This window comes from Sapajus apella, unplaced genomic scaffold (assembly GCF_009761245.1).
Source record: "Sapajus apella isolate SASKATOON/1434 unplaced genomic scaffold, GSC_monkey_1.0 scaffold8, whole genome shotgun sequence".
Lineage (NCBI taxonomy): Eukaryota > Metazoa > Chordata > Mammalia > Primates > Cebidae > Sapajus > Sapajus apella.
In genome coordinates this window covers 1,536,858-1,551,139 of record NW_022436948.1, presented here as the reverse complement: position 1 = coordinate 1,551,139, position 14,282 = coordinate 1,536,858, and the positions used below count along the sequence as shown (strand labels likewise).

Genomic DNA, 14,282 nt, shown 5'->3' with positions numbered 1-14,282 from the left:
TCTGACATCCCTTCACCTTTACCTTATGTAACACTATATCCCATCATATTCACAACTCCTCCCACCTGCAAGGGCAGGGGAGTGTACAAGGTGTGTACCCCAGGAGCAGGATGCTAACACTACACTGACTGAGAAAATAATATGTCACACCTGTGTGTACCTGAAAGAGGTGTGTGCCTAACAGTGGTGTGTGCACCTGACAGGAGTGTGTCTCACATAGGTATGTGCGCCCAGGGTGTGTGTACCCAACAGAGGTATGTGCAACCAGGGTGTGTGTGTCTGACATGGGTATGTGCACCCGGCAGGGGTGTGTGAGCCTGATGGGTGTATGTGTCTGACGTGGATGTGTGCTCCTGGCAGGGGTGTGTGTGTCTGACATGGGTGTGTGCACCTGGCAGGGGTGTATGTGTCTGACATGGGTATGTGCGCCCAGCAGGGGTGTGTGAGCCTGACGGGTGTATGTGTCTGACATAGGTGTGCGTGCCTGGCAGGGGTGTATGTGTCTGACATGGGTGTGCGCACCTGGCAGGGGTGTGTGTGTCTGACATGGGTATGTGCACCTGGCAGGGGTGTATGTGTCTGACATGGGTGTGTGCGCCCAGCAGGGGTGTGTGCCTGACAGAGGCCTGGCTTAGTGTTCAGGTTCCACAGTACATGAAGAATCCTACATATCCTTGTGGACAAGGCAGTACGGTGGAATTTGGGACAAAAGACTTGCATAGATTTTTTTTTTTTTAACAAAAGATGAAATTGAAATGGCAATGAGCTCATGCTTATTCATCCAGTGAGCATTGAGGACCTCCTAAGGCCAGGCCCATGATGAAGATCCCGAGGATGAAGACGCCTTGTTGTCCAGGTCAGTGGGTGACAGCAGTCGAAGTCAGGGGCACCCAGTACCACAGCCCTGGCTACTGCTGACAGGAGGGTAAGTCCCCTGCCACGTGGGCAGAGCCGCCTCTGCAGATTCCCAGGTGGATCTCCTGGGGCAGGGACTGGCAGGCTGTGGCCTGTGAGCAGATTCTGCAACCTGAAAGCTAGGAATGGTTTTTACATTTTTAAGGAGTTATAAAACAAAACAGGAAGAATCTGCAACGGAGACCATATATGGCCTGCACAGCCTAAGGTTTATGGAAAGGGACAGACCTGCTCTAAGGGGCTCACTTGCTGGCGGGACCTCATCTGGGTTGCCAATTCTGCTGACTCTGCAATTGGAAGGTCTCAAGGAAGTCTATGTGCTGGGTAGGATTTCCAGATCCCAAAATGCTTTGTTTCCACCCAAACCCACAGGGCAGAGAGAGCCCTCCTCCCTGTTCCTCAGCAGAGGCCTCCACACTGTGTGCTTACTGGCCTACCAGAGTGACAACCACTGCCAGCTGTCTGCATCTTCTTAGCACCCCTTAGTGTGGGTGCATACTGAGGGCACTTAAAACCATAAACAGGCAGAGAAAATCTCCAGTCTTCCAGGTAATCTCAGAGGACCCAGTGATTTAAGAGGAAAAGACCAGATTGCTGCTTTCAGTAGGACCACTGTGTGATGCCAGCCTGTCAGTCAGTGCACATAGACATGGGGTCCTGAGTTGGTTACCTCAGAACCATGAGTGGTAGGTGGACAGAGTAGCCCCTAATGAAGCAGAAATACTGGAAGAGACAGTACCTAATTTAGGTTGAGAAGCAAAGAGAGGCCTCAGAAGATGAAGGCAGAGTACGAGAAAGGCTTTCTAAAACTGACAAGCCTGCTATCCACATTTTGAGATGTATTAGAGAAATTGGAAAAAAACATGCTGAGTGTAGAATGTCAGCAGAAAGGTGTGGCCACAGTCAAGAGGGCCCTCTGTGGGTGCTGTGGTCCTGGACTTCGGGTGGGCCTGATGGAGGCTGTGCCCCCCCTCACCCTCCCAGATGAGTCCTCTGTGATGGGGGTGGGTGAAGCTGAGTGCTGTCCTGAAAATCTGACCATGCACAGCCCTTTTCAAAGACCCTTGTAATTTTAGAGGCCACCAGCAGCCATGGGACTAGGCAGCATCAGAGCAGGGACACAATGTGAGTCATTCGTGCCTGTGTTCATCCTGTGGTGGCCCTGGGCCCATGGGAGTGGGAGGGATCAGAAGGACTGGAGGGAGGGAGTAAAGCTAAGGGAAGGAGTGGGGACAATGGACTCCCTCCCCTGCTTGGTGGCCAGCTGCCTTGAGGACTCGCTCTCTTAGGAAAAGTCCACCGGTCTCTGAGCTCTGATTCTGGCCTCCTGTCAGGTGCCCTCATGCGGGAATGAGTGACAGCAGGGCAGGCCTTCCAGTCTTCCAGCAAGCTCTGCATCATGGGCGGGAGACCCTGCTCTTAAAAACATGTAGACCCTTAACACTCTTCTTCCTCAGACCTGGGTCCTTTGCCTAAGCCGAGATGACAGGGAAAAACTACAGGTACACCAGATTTAGGGACAATAACATCAAGTGTTGCAAATAAATGGAACTGCTGCTGGTAAAGCGGGCTGTGGAGTCGTGGTGTTTGCTACAGCTGGCATCACAGTTTGCAATTCAGAACCTGTAGCAGTGCTCAAGAGAGAGTCATTCCTTTAACAACAGACATGGACTGAGCCCCCGTGGGCAGGCACTGACCGAGGCCTGGGGACAAACGTGGGGGCAGACCAGCCCTATGGTGACAGCTGGTGGAGGGTGGAGAACAGAAGACCTGCCCTGCCAGGCAGCGGCCGCTGTGAGAGCAGGGGTGCTCCCGCACCCAGAGGAGACACCCAGCTGCTCTCTGCCAGGTTGCTTGGTGTGCACCCTGCGGGGAGAAGGCTGTCCCCGGCTGGTGTCCACAGGGTCCAGGGCACAGTCTGAATTTACTTCTGTTCAGTATTTCCCAAAGGCTTTTTCTGCATGAAGGGATTCGTAGTGGCACAGCAGCTCCCTCTTGTGGACAGATTCCCTCCTGTAAGGGGAAGTATAGCTGAGGTTCCAGCCTGCCACCCCTTGTGATCCTGATGTGCGGAGCGTTCTGGAACTGAAGACTTCTGACCCCCTTCTTAATCCACGCCGTAGCCATGCCTGGGGGCTCTTGACCATTCCTGGCCCCTGGCCGCCCTTCCTTGGTCTGAGGGTACGTGGGTGGCCCTCTGGGTGTGGCAGGAGCTTCATGCTTTAATGACCAGCTGTCCCCGGATGAGTCAAGGCCCATCAACCCAATTTAAAATAAAACATTCCAAGTCTCTTCAGAGGACAGAGTGAGGATGTCTTCGTTCAGTGATGGAGCTCGGCCTCTGCCTCTGCCTTGCCTCTGACTGAGACACTGAGGGTTCAGGTGCAGTTTCTGCCCGCTATGTGCAAATGGCCTGGTGGGTGTGGAGGGGAGGAAGGCTTTGATGGCACTGTGAGGAACGTCAACACAGAAGGAGGTATGCCAAGGAGGCGGGGTAGGAGAAGTTATGGATGTAGGGGTTGCACCAAGACTGGAAAGCTGGATGTCTTTTCTAGGCATATGGTGTGGGAGGAGGGCACCCCAGGCAGGAGGGGCTGAGAAGGTGACCCCAGAAGCCTGGTGGGCCCGAGAGTGTGAATAGGGTGGGGAGAGGCTGGGCCTGCTGGGGGCAGGAAAAGACCAGACCTATGCTTAATTTCAATTTCTTTCTAAGTGATGGCCTCAAACTTAGATGGGCTTTTGATGAGAAGCAATAGTGTCTACTCCTTGCCCTCCTCAGGAGCATCACTGATTTTTTAAAACTGCATTTTAGATGTTTGCATTTCTGTATTAATTAGTATTAGGATTGGCTATAAGTGACAGAGATGCAACATAGCAGGTTTAACCAAGAGAAAGGGCTGCATCCTGCATTTGCTGTTGTCTGATTGATGAACTTTAGACATTATCTGTGTAGTGTTAGTTCATGTGGAGGAGGATTTAACTCACTGACTTTTCTGCAGCCTTCTTTTCCTGTATCATTTAGGACTGATTCCAGGTGAAAGTCACAGCATGACTTTCAGTATCTCACACACCTTGGATGTATACCTGTACTTACTATGTTATAAGTAATCCAGAGGTAGGAGTTTGCTAGAACGAGTTCAGAGTTCGGCCGTGTCAGGACTCTAGTTGAGTATCGGTGTAGCACAGCAGCAGCAGCTCTAGACATCACATGTGTGTTTAAGGCAAGAACAACAGAAGAAGCAGGCAGTGCAGCTCTTGTCTGTTCCTTTTGTCAGAGGCATTGCGGAAGCCCTCAGCATATTTTCACTTGGCCAGAGCTGTGTCTTTTTCCTTGACCGGAATTGTGTTTTGTGGCCAGCTGTAGTCACAAAAGAGACTGAGAAAATGAGCCTTTCATTCTTGTGGTACCCCTGGTAGAGGGGCAGGGGAAAAGGTCTTGAGGATGAGCTCTGGGTCAGCTGACCAAGCTTGCAGCCATGCCTCTCTGCTTGTCATCCTAGAGACTGTGAGTGGCCCACATGCTGTGGCCTGTGGAGGCTGGGTGGCCTCTCAGCATCTCAGTTTCCTGTGTGGGAGGCAGCAGAAGCACTCACCTGGCCCTCATCTCTCAGTGGTGTCAGTTTGACCTCTGTCAGTTTGTTGTTGTCTTCTCGCTCTGTCACCTAGGCTGGAGTGCAGTGGCATGATCTTGGCTCACTGCAGCCTCTGCCTCCTGGGTTCAAGCAGTTCTCCTGCCTCAGCCTCCCTAGTAGCTGAGACTACAGGCACATGCCACCATGCCCAGCTAGTTTTTGTAGAGACGAGGTTTTGCGGTATTGCCCAGGCTGGTCTTGAACTCCTGGGCTCAGGTGATCCACCTGCCTCAGCCTCCCACTGTGCTGGGATTACAGGTGTGAGTTACCGCGCCCAGCCTAGTTTGTCTTCCATGTTACCAAAGGAGAACACTTTTTCTGTTCTATAACCTTACTTCAATCACAGTTCCAAATTCATAATGGTGCTTATGTTATTATGATAACTGCCGAAAGTCATACCACGGTTTAATTTGCTTTATACTTGGATTTGGTATACTTGATTTTTTTGTTCCATTTCTTCTTTTTCCTGATTTCCCTGATTTTTTAGTTCCATTTTCTCTTTTTTCCTGCATTCTTGTCTGGCACGGAGTGGTAGAGCAGAGTGGGGAGTGGAGTTGAGTTTGGATCCAGCGGTCGAGCAAGGGCCTCGACTCCCCTGCTCAGCTTCCTTCTCTGTCGTGTGGGGCAGGGAAGGGGCCTGTCAGGTGTGGCGAGCGCGGTGAGTGATAGTGTGGGACCATGTGCCCTCATGTCCCTGAGCACCAGCACTTCTGCCTCTCTGTGTCGTCTTGTTGAGAGGGACCACTGCCTCTCTTACACTGTCTCCAGCCCTTTCCAGCTTATTCATTCTGTTTCTTGGAACCCATTTAATTCATTCTTCTTAAAATACATATATTTTCTATTTTATTTCAAATCTAGACTTAACTTTTTTTTTTTTTTTTTTTTTTTGAGATGGTATTTCACTCTTGTCACCCAGGCTGGAGTGCAGTGGCGCGATCTCGGCTCACCACAACGTCCGCCTCCCGGGTTCAAGCAATTCTCCTGCCTCAGCCTCCGGAGTAGCTGAGACTACAGGCACAAACCACCATGCCCAGCTAATTTTTTTTTTTTTTGTATTTTTAGTAGAGATGGGGTTTCACCATGTTGGCCAGGATGGTCTTGATCTCTTGACCTCGTGATCCACCCACCTCGGCCTCCCAAAGTGCTGGGATTATAGGCATGAGCCGCTGCGCCTGGCCAGACTTAACTTTCTTATAGAATTTGTTTTTTTTCTGGGATTTCTGATTTTTTTAAAACTGGATTTACTGAAGTAAAATGTACAGACAATAAAAATCTTTTTTTTTTTTTTTTTTTTTTTGAGACAGAGTTTCGCTCTTGTTGCCTAGGCTGGAGTGCAATGGCACAATCTTGGCTCACTGCAACTTCTGCCTCCTGGGTTCAAGTGATTCTCCTGCCTCAGCCTCCCAAGTAGCTGCGATTACAGGCTCCTGCCACCACGCCCAGCTAATTTTGGTATTTTTAGTAGAGACGGGGTTTTGCCATGTTGGCCAGGCTGGTCTCGAACTCCTGACCTCAGGCAATCCATCTGCCTTGACCTGGCCAAAAATCATTCTTATAAAGTGTGCTCTCTGATATATCCTGACAAATGTATGCCAGTCCCACACCACTAAGCAATCAGGGTAGAGAACATTCTCCTTACCCCAAAGAGTTTTCTATCTGGTTGATGTCCTGTCAGATGGTTTGTATTCAGCAGACCACCCAGACCAGGCCATGAGGTGCAGGCTGGCCCCTGGCAGCCCACACCTGGTAGCTTCTGGGCAGCTCCTGGCTTGATTGCTCTGGCGTGGAGTGTCAAGTGACCTCCACAGAACAGCAGATGGTGCTGTAGGGCCGCTTCTAAGACTCGGTGGAGGAGGCTCAGTGGCTCAGTGGCATTCAGAGCGGTGGCCACCAAGACAAACCTCCTGCCTTCACACCATGTGTGCATGTGTGTGCGTGTGCGTGTGCGTGTGCGTGTGCACGTGCATTCCCAATTCAAGTCCAGAAGCCAGTTTCCTTTAGAAAACTTTATGTTCCCTGGCTTTATTTTTACCATTTAGAGGACCAATGAGGCAATGATATGGAATACTTAGAGCTGGTTTAATTCAGTGAATGATCTGAATTATAAATAAAATTTTATCAAGTGATTAATAAATTTGATATAATAAATTAGGTCTGTGGGAGGGGCTTACTGTGTTGTGGCATGAGAAGTTTTGCACATCTCTTGCAATTCAAAAAATCGTGGCTGGGTGTGGTGGCTCAAGCCTGTAATCCCAGAACCTTCGGAGGCTGAGACAGGAGGATTGCTTAAACCCAGGAGTTTGAGACCAGCCTGGGAAACATGGAGAAACCCTGTCTCTACAAAAAAAAAAACAGTAAAAATAAATTAGCCAGGCATAGTGGTGCACGCCTGTAGTCCCAGCTACTCAAGAGGCTGAGGTGGGGGAATCGCTTAATCTCAAAAACAGAGGTGGCAATGAGCCAATATCATGCCACTGCACTCCAGCCTGGGCAACAGAGAGAGACCCTGTCTCAAAAAAAAAGTTGTTACTTTGCTTGTATTGTCTTTGTGGAACATAATTTTATGATTCTGTTGTTTTAAGCTTAATATTCCAAATAGGTAATAATTATGACAAAATGCAAACAATTAGCCTATACTGTCATGATCTAAATATGTAGTGACAGATTTACAGAGTATATTTCAAAAGATTGGCATTCTGTTTTATTTTTAATAGCCAGTTATAGAAAGCATTGCTTTTAAATAATGCCCCAGAATCTTTAAAGAAATACCTGTCAATGTATGTCCCAGTTTAATATCAAATTTATATTCAAAGCTCATAAGAATCTTTTGAAAGGTTTCCCAGAGTCTGTAAATGGGAATGGAGCTGTCCTTGAAGGGTGCTAGGCCTCCCAGGTTTGAGTTGTCATCTGCTGCTAGCATAGTACCTCCTGAGCTACCTGTGAGCTACCTTAACCATCCGTAGGTCCCTTCAGCCACCCCAGGGCCATGTTAGCCACCACAGGGTCACCTTGGCCATCCCGGGACCACTTTAGCCACCTGTGGGTTACCTCAGCCATCTGTGAGTCATCTTAGTCACCCCAGGGTCACCTTAGCCACCTTCTCACCTTAGTCACTCGTGGTCATCTTAGCTGTTTGCAGGTCACCTTAGCCACTCCTGGGCCACTGTAGCCACCTCTGGGTCTCCTAGCCACCCCTGGGTCACCTTGGCCACTCTGGGTCACCTTATCTACCCCTGGGTTACCTGAGCTACCCTTGGTCACTGTCTGTGGCTGTTTGCTTGCTTTAGGTCACATTTTGCTGCTGCAGCTAATGAAGGTCCCTCAATTCAAGCGTCTCCTTTTTTTGGCCCTGGCCTTCTTTATGTTGTTTGTTTTTCAAATCAAACACCTGCTATACTCATTTGAGAAGTATAGACTTTTATTTTTATCCCTAAGTTGCCTGATAAAGTCATCTTTAAAGCCCATGGCAAAAGCATAATTGAATTCATTTGTTTGAAGAAGTGGAGGAAGGTTGCAAGTAGACTGAAAGTTATACTTAGTCTATTCTGTTTGAAACCATTCTAATTTAGAAAACAGCAATGTGTTAATTTAAAGGAATATGTGTATGTTATTTGACTTAATATTGTAAGGAGTCTTAATTGAGAAAATAAACTCAAGTAGTTGTGTTTTTTCTTTAATTGGGCAGTATTGTAGCAGGGCAAAGAGTGTGGTCCCCAGGTTGGAGAGCTCTGGGTTCTGAGTGGGTCCTAGCATATGGCCAGCATGCGACCTTGGGCTGTGACTTGCCCAGCTGGCTGCCAGGCTCCTCTCCATGAGGTGGTGGCAGCCGTGTGGGATCTGCTTAGTGGGGGCACAGCTGCTGCAGCCTGAGTAGCATCCTCACATGGTCCTCCCGTGAACCCAAGGGTGTGTACTGGCTCCATCATGTGTTTTACAGAGGGGGGGAATCAGGAGTCCAGAAGGTAAGAAATTGCCTAAGGCCCTTGGCTAATAGAAGAGGGAGCAGGGCTTTGAACTGGGACCAGCTCATGACTCTGCAGGTTACCGCTTTGCTGATACCATGGCCATGCTACACAGCTGCTCAGGCTGTAAACTGTACAGCTCCACTGCAAAGGCCAAAGCTCAGAGGCAGCTGTGATGGCTGTAAAGCAAACAGCAGCCATGTCCAGGCCGCTGCTCACAAACTTCAGTCTCCTTGACTGAGATTTGATAGCATTGAAATGAGCAAATGTGTGTGTGGTGATTGACAAGTGGCCATCACTCAGCCAACTTTTCCTGTGCCCTCTGCTTCGGCAGGTGCTCTCCTGGCTCCCTGATTCTTCCTCTCCTAACCTTCTGGCACTATGCTCCTCACTTGGGAATTGCACCCAGCCTCACCTGTGCAGGTGAGCCCCACACCTGTGTCTCCAGCTCACATTTTCCTCCAGCTCTCCAGACCTCACCAAGTCCAGTAGCATCTTCTCTCAGGCCTCCACAGGCATCTACAACTTCAAACACCCAAATTCTGATTCCTTGCTCTTGCCATTATCTCCCCATCTCAGCAGCTCCTTCCTTCCAGACTCTCAGACTGGAGGCAGCTCGTCCTTTCTCTTCCATCCCACACCGCAGCCAGGAGGTCAGTGGGCAGTGCCTTCAGAAAGCATCTCCTGTGTACCTGACCTCTACTCTGGCCAGACTTCTAAAACTAGGTCAGAGCTAGATCAAAGCCCCTGGTCAAGACACTGCCACAGTCTCCTGCCACCAAATGACTGCCATGTCCTCACTGCGGCCCAGGAGGCCCCATGTGCAGAGCCGCTGGGACCTCCATCTCCTCCCATTCTCTCTTAACTGTGTTGCTGTCACTCTGGCTGCCTGGCTTTTCTTGGGCAGTTTCAGGTGCTGCTGCTACCTAGAGCCTTCCATCTTCCCTTCCAGAACACTCCTCCCAGTTGCCCCGCGGCCAGCTTCCTCACCTTTGTTACAGTCTTCCAAAATGGAAAAGCCACTGCTGCCCTCCCACATGCAGCCATCTTCGTAGGATAGCAGCCACTGCTGTCCCCTGACACTTGATGGCATTTAATCTTTTATGACACCTATTAGTAGTTGTCTCTTTTTTTTCCTTATTAGAACATAAGCTCCAGGAAAGCAGTTGTTAACGTCTTTTTGTTCACTGATGTATCTCAAGCACTTAGGACAGTACTGACACATAGTAGAAGCTCCATAAATAGATGAATGAATGTTTGCTACTTTTCTTATTAACAGACATTTCTGAGGTACTTTAATATTACATTAAGTAATGTTACAGTTTCCCATGTGTTGATTTTATGTGAATAATGAGTAAATTACTCATATAGAGATTTTAGAATTTAATAAACTCATTTTTTCCCTTCTTATAAGAGTAGAAAAATGCTTTTAAGAGTTTTCCTAAATTAATATTCTGGGAACATTAAACTTTAGAACTTTACTCTGAGGACATAGATAAAAATAAAATTAATTAGATACCAGGAATGTCAGATGCTAATGGTGTATGGCTATTTGTGACATTCTCCTAGAATTAAACAGTTATTAACTTGCAAAGACCTGGCAGCTGAAGTCAGAAATGGATGAACTTTTACAGTTGGGAAAAAAGAGCTTTAAGGTATCTTATTAAAATTGTAAACTGTCAGTTAATCATCACAGAAACTATACCTGATACAGCAAATCATTGTCATTCAGCTGTGAATTTCTGGATTCTCATGAGTCAGACATTCTATTTTTATGTTTCTCTTAAATAATCCTAAAGTTAGAAGAAAGAAGTGGGAAGAAAAAGAAAGAGAACCATAGCTATGGTTCTCTTCTTCCATAGCCTTACTTCAACTCTGGCGACTTCATGTGGAATGACTGTAGGATGAATTCATATGCAGCGAAAGAGCCAGTCCCCATTAGGGTACCTTTCTAGTTGGTGCCAGTCCCCATTAGGGCAGCATTCCAGTCGGTGGCGCACAGATTTACCACAATTAGGGCGCTGCGTGTCTTGTCATTCCGGGAGAGCCTAAATTACTCTGATTTTCAAGAAAGCAAAAAATATGGTTTTGATATCAGGAAGATTTACTGTGCATTGGGTTGTGTCATTTGATGGAATAAAACAAATGATCCCTTTATGAGAATGAAGGCAAAATATATGTAAATGCCATTTTAATCTAACTTTTTATATGAATGTAGAACATATATCAAACAGGATTATACAGTGTGATGGTCAGGAAACTAGCATGCTTTTGTGTTTTGTAGTCTAGTCCAAAAGGCACCCCAGTAGATCTGGCATTGTTAAACCAAGGAAGTCTTCAGAACTGCTCTGTCTCCCTCGTGCCCATAGGATTGTAGCGTATGGAGGTGACCAAGGAACCTGACTCCAAGAGGTCTCTGCCACTGAAAGGAGATTTTTATTACTTGAGTTTCCTAGAGGAGGGGCACTCAGGCCAAGCAGACCCATAGGGGTGTCAGTCAAGGGGCAGAAAGGAGCCACAGGAAAGCCCAGGCCAGAGCCTGAGTGGGGTTTCTGGGGGAAAGGCAGCGCAGGGCACCAGTGTAGGAGTGCCCAGTGTGAACAGTTCCTGTGGGAGTGGGATTTCTGGGGAAAGGCGGGGCAGGGCACCAGTGTAGGAGTGCCCAGTGTGAACAGTTCCTGTGGGAGTGAGATTTCTGGGGAAAGGCGGGGCAGGGCACCAGTGTAGGAGTGCCTAGTGTGAGCAGTTCTGGTGGGCCTTGGGCTGTAGGAGAGATCTCTAGCTTCTTGGTACCGGGCTGCGGGTTGATTTAGGACAGAAGAAGTGAGATAAGGGAGGTGGGTGAAGCTGACCACTCACCTGGAGCCCTGTGCTGGCTCTAAGCTCTGGGAGGGCCAGTCTCTCCCTGTGACTGTAAGGCCCACAAATACCAGAGCATTAGGAATAAGAAAATGTACTTAATAGAACTGGTCCTGTGACAAATGGATGCCTAACTGACAAATCCAGAATCTGAGGAAACACAGAACAACTGCCTTTATTGACAAGGTGGCACACAGAGCCCAAGATAGGCGCACAGCAAGAGGATGCCAGCAGGATCTCTTAACAAGCTTACCGCCGTATCTTTTTACAATGTTAACTGTAATCCCAAATAAGTTTTTAATGACAGCATATCTACTGAGATTGTCATTTTAGTGTATTTTCATTTAAAGTAGTATCTACCAGATTCCTGAAAAGTTACAAACCATCTGACATGACCATTGCCAGTCGTGCCAACCACATTCTCACTGAGCTGCGTACTCTTCACAAGGAACCTTTCCCTGCGGTCACATAGCTGTTGCCACAGCCTGTGATGGGGTTCACCATTTCAGACTTTCTGGTTCTTTCTGCTGAGATTTTAAAATAGGAGAGTATAGCTATACTTTGCAAGTTGTTTCATGAATATACTTTTTCTGAATTGTGACTTGCTATAAAAGTTTTGTTTTTTTAAGGTAAGAGTTACAATGGAGATGGAGAAATTATACTTTTCTTATTTCAAGGAAAACACCAGTCATCAGTTATGTATCAGTTGGGAAACCTGGGATAGGAAGTTGCAAGGCAACCTGGTTTCAGCTGGACCTGTACTCTCCCAGGGCTGCATCCTGCTAGAGCTGTCAGGACACAAAGAACACCACCAGCCTCTCTGGGAGTGGCCTGGCCTCTTGGCCACTTCTTTCCACCGATGTGGTGGGTGTGGGGATAAGCTAGAGAGACTAAAGCCCACTATTGAGCTCAGCTTCCTGTAGAAACCAAGTTAGATGAAAACCCTGACCCAGAGAGAGAAGGCAGAGAATTGGACTTTTGAAAACGTGAGTGTGTCCAGCAACCAGGCAGCAACAGTCCTTGTTTTTACAAAAACTAACTTCCTTAAGCCCTGTATTTTCCCAGAATAATTTCATCATAGAGAATCCAGAATCCAGACAGCTCTTTACCATCTATCTTTTCCTTTTTTCTTATCCTATGATTGGTTTGATCTGGACTGCCTAAAACCATGACAATATTAAGTGCTTTCTCCTGGATAAGAGAGCTCTAGAAGTTCTGGCTCCATTTCTCAAACGGTTTCTTCTTTGATTCTATCCCTGTTAGGAGACCCCCAGGGTCTTGCCTTGAGACATTGCAGTTAGGCCCAGCAGCCACTATGCTTGGGCCTGGCCAGCCCCTCCTGAGGGGCCAGGGCGCCACTCACCTGCTGACTAGGTCTTCTTAGCCACGTCAGTTCATGGGTTTTGGTTTTTTTGAGCTTCTGGCTAGTCCTTAGTTTCTCCGACCTGGTTAATCACAGTGTGGAGTCATTTTTCATGACTGTGCATCTCACTTGTTTGATGCATGCCAAGGGAATATAAATTAATAAAGAAACCTACAGAAATTCTCCCTTATAGTTTTCAAATATGATAAGTGAGTTTGTTCTATAAAATAGGCCCAAAGAGGTTTCATACTTGAAATAATTAAAGAGTATTTATGTTTCTCTTTTGTGATTTCTTGGTTCTAATCCTGTGGGCTGCTTTTGACTTCCTCTGTTGGAGAGACACTGTGCATCCGTATCTGACAGTAGATCCTGAACTAGCAGAGAGCTGAGCACAGATGTGTGCCCAGATGCGTGCTTAGGTAAGGATTTTGTGCAAGGCAACTGTCGTGTGAAACTGTAAAGTGTGCCACCTTAGACTGGAGAGAGAAGGGGGTGATTTGATGTTTTCCACACGCCTCTTTTACCAAAATGGGTCATCTTATCTGTCTCAGGCCAGGCCCCCGGGAGTATGGGAACAGCACAGCTGCAGTGAAGGAGGGGCTCCTGCTCCATGCTGGCCCAGAGCTGTGGGTCATGCCCCTCAAGTCGCTCAGCATTCTGCAATTCCCCTGGCCTTAGTCCACCATCTCACTGTGATAACCATCCAGGTCAGCAGTTGTGAACCTTCCTGGCTCCCATGCTACCCCCCACCTCTCTCTCTATTCCTGCTCCCACACTGCCCCCTGGCACCTCTCTCTCTATTCCTGCTCCCACAGTGCCCCCTGGCACCTCTCTCTCTATTCCTGCTCCCACACTGCCCCCTGGCACCCCTCTCTCTATTCCTGCTCCCACACTGCACCTGGCACCTCTCTCTCTATTCCTGCTCCCACACTGCCCTCCACCCCGGCACCTCTCTCTCTATTCCTGCTCCCACACTGCCCCCTGGCACCTCTCTCTCTCTCTCTGCTCCCAGCGTCCTCTCAGCTTCTCTTCTGAGCCCCACACAGCGGTTTCTGCTCTATCACTACCACTTATCGTCCGTCACCGAGAGAGGGCAAGAGAGGGCAAGAGCCTGTCGCACGTGTGCTGACTGCCTGGTGAGGGTTTGTAGAGTGATGGGCAGGGCCCTGCAGTACAGCCCTCCTGAACTCACCACACCAGAGGCCTGTCGGTGTCACTGTCAAAAATAGGCATCCTCCCCTCCCAGCCCCCATCACAAGCTAAGCATCTGTGAGAACAGAGGCTATGCTTCAGAGGAGCCTGCCCCAGATGTAGCGCCGGCCTTTGGAGGCAGCTTCTCTCTCACTCACCTCCTCCTTGGTTTTCACTCTTTTATGCCCCCAGGGACCTGCCCACTGGTTCACAGCCCTAAGGGCCATGGCAGTCTTCGTGTGGGTATAAGCTGGGTAAAACGAATTAACGTGGAGCCACAGCTACCAGTGGCTGATTGCCTATGGGTGTCAGCCCGGCCCTAAGTGCTCCGCGGCTGTTTCACCGTCTGGTGACAGCCCA

General features: G+C 48.4%; 1 protein-coding gene across 11 annotated transcripts in view; it reads left to right on the top strand.

The window, feature by feature from the left end:
* The window catches only part of ADARB1 (adenosine deaminase RNA specific B1), a 148,088-nt gene that overhangs the window by 58,462 nt on the left and 75,344 nt on the right, over positions 1 to 14,282 (top strand). The window contains exon 2 of one of the 11 annotated variants that reach the window (XM_032276727.1): positions 786 to 3,096. The exons of 9 other annotated variants lie outside the window; for them this stretch is intronic. The gene's annotated coding sequence lies outside the window, so the exon portion shown is untranslated. Of the gene's footprint in view, positions 1 to 400; positions 3,097 to 14,282 lie in introns of those variants that run through there. One more of the 11 variants, XM_032276726.1, reaches the window with a different exon arrangement.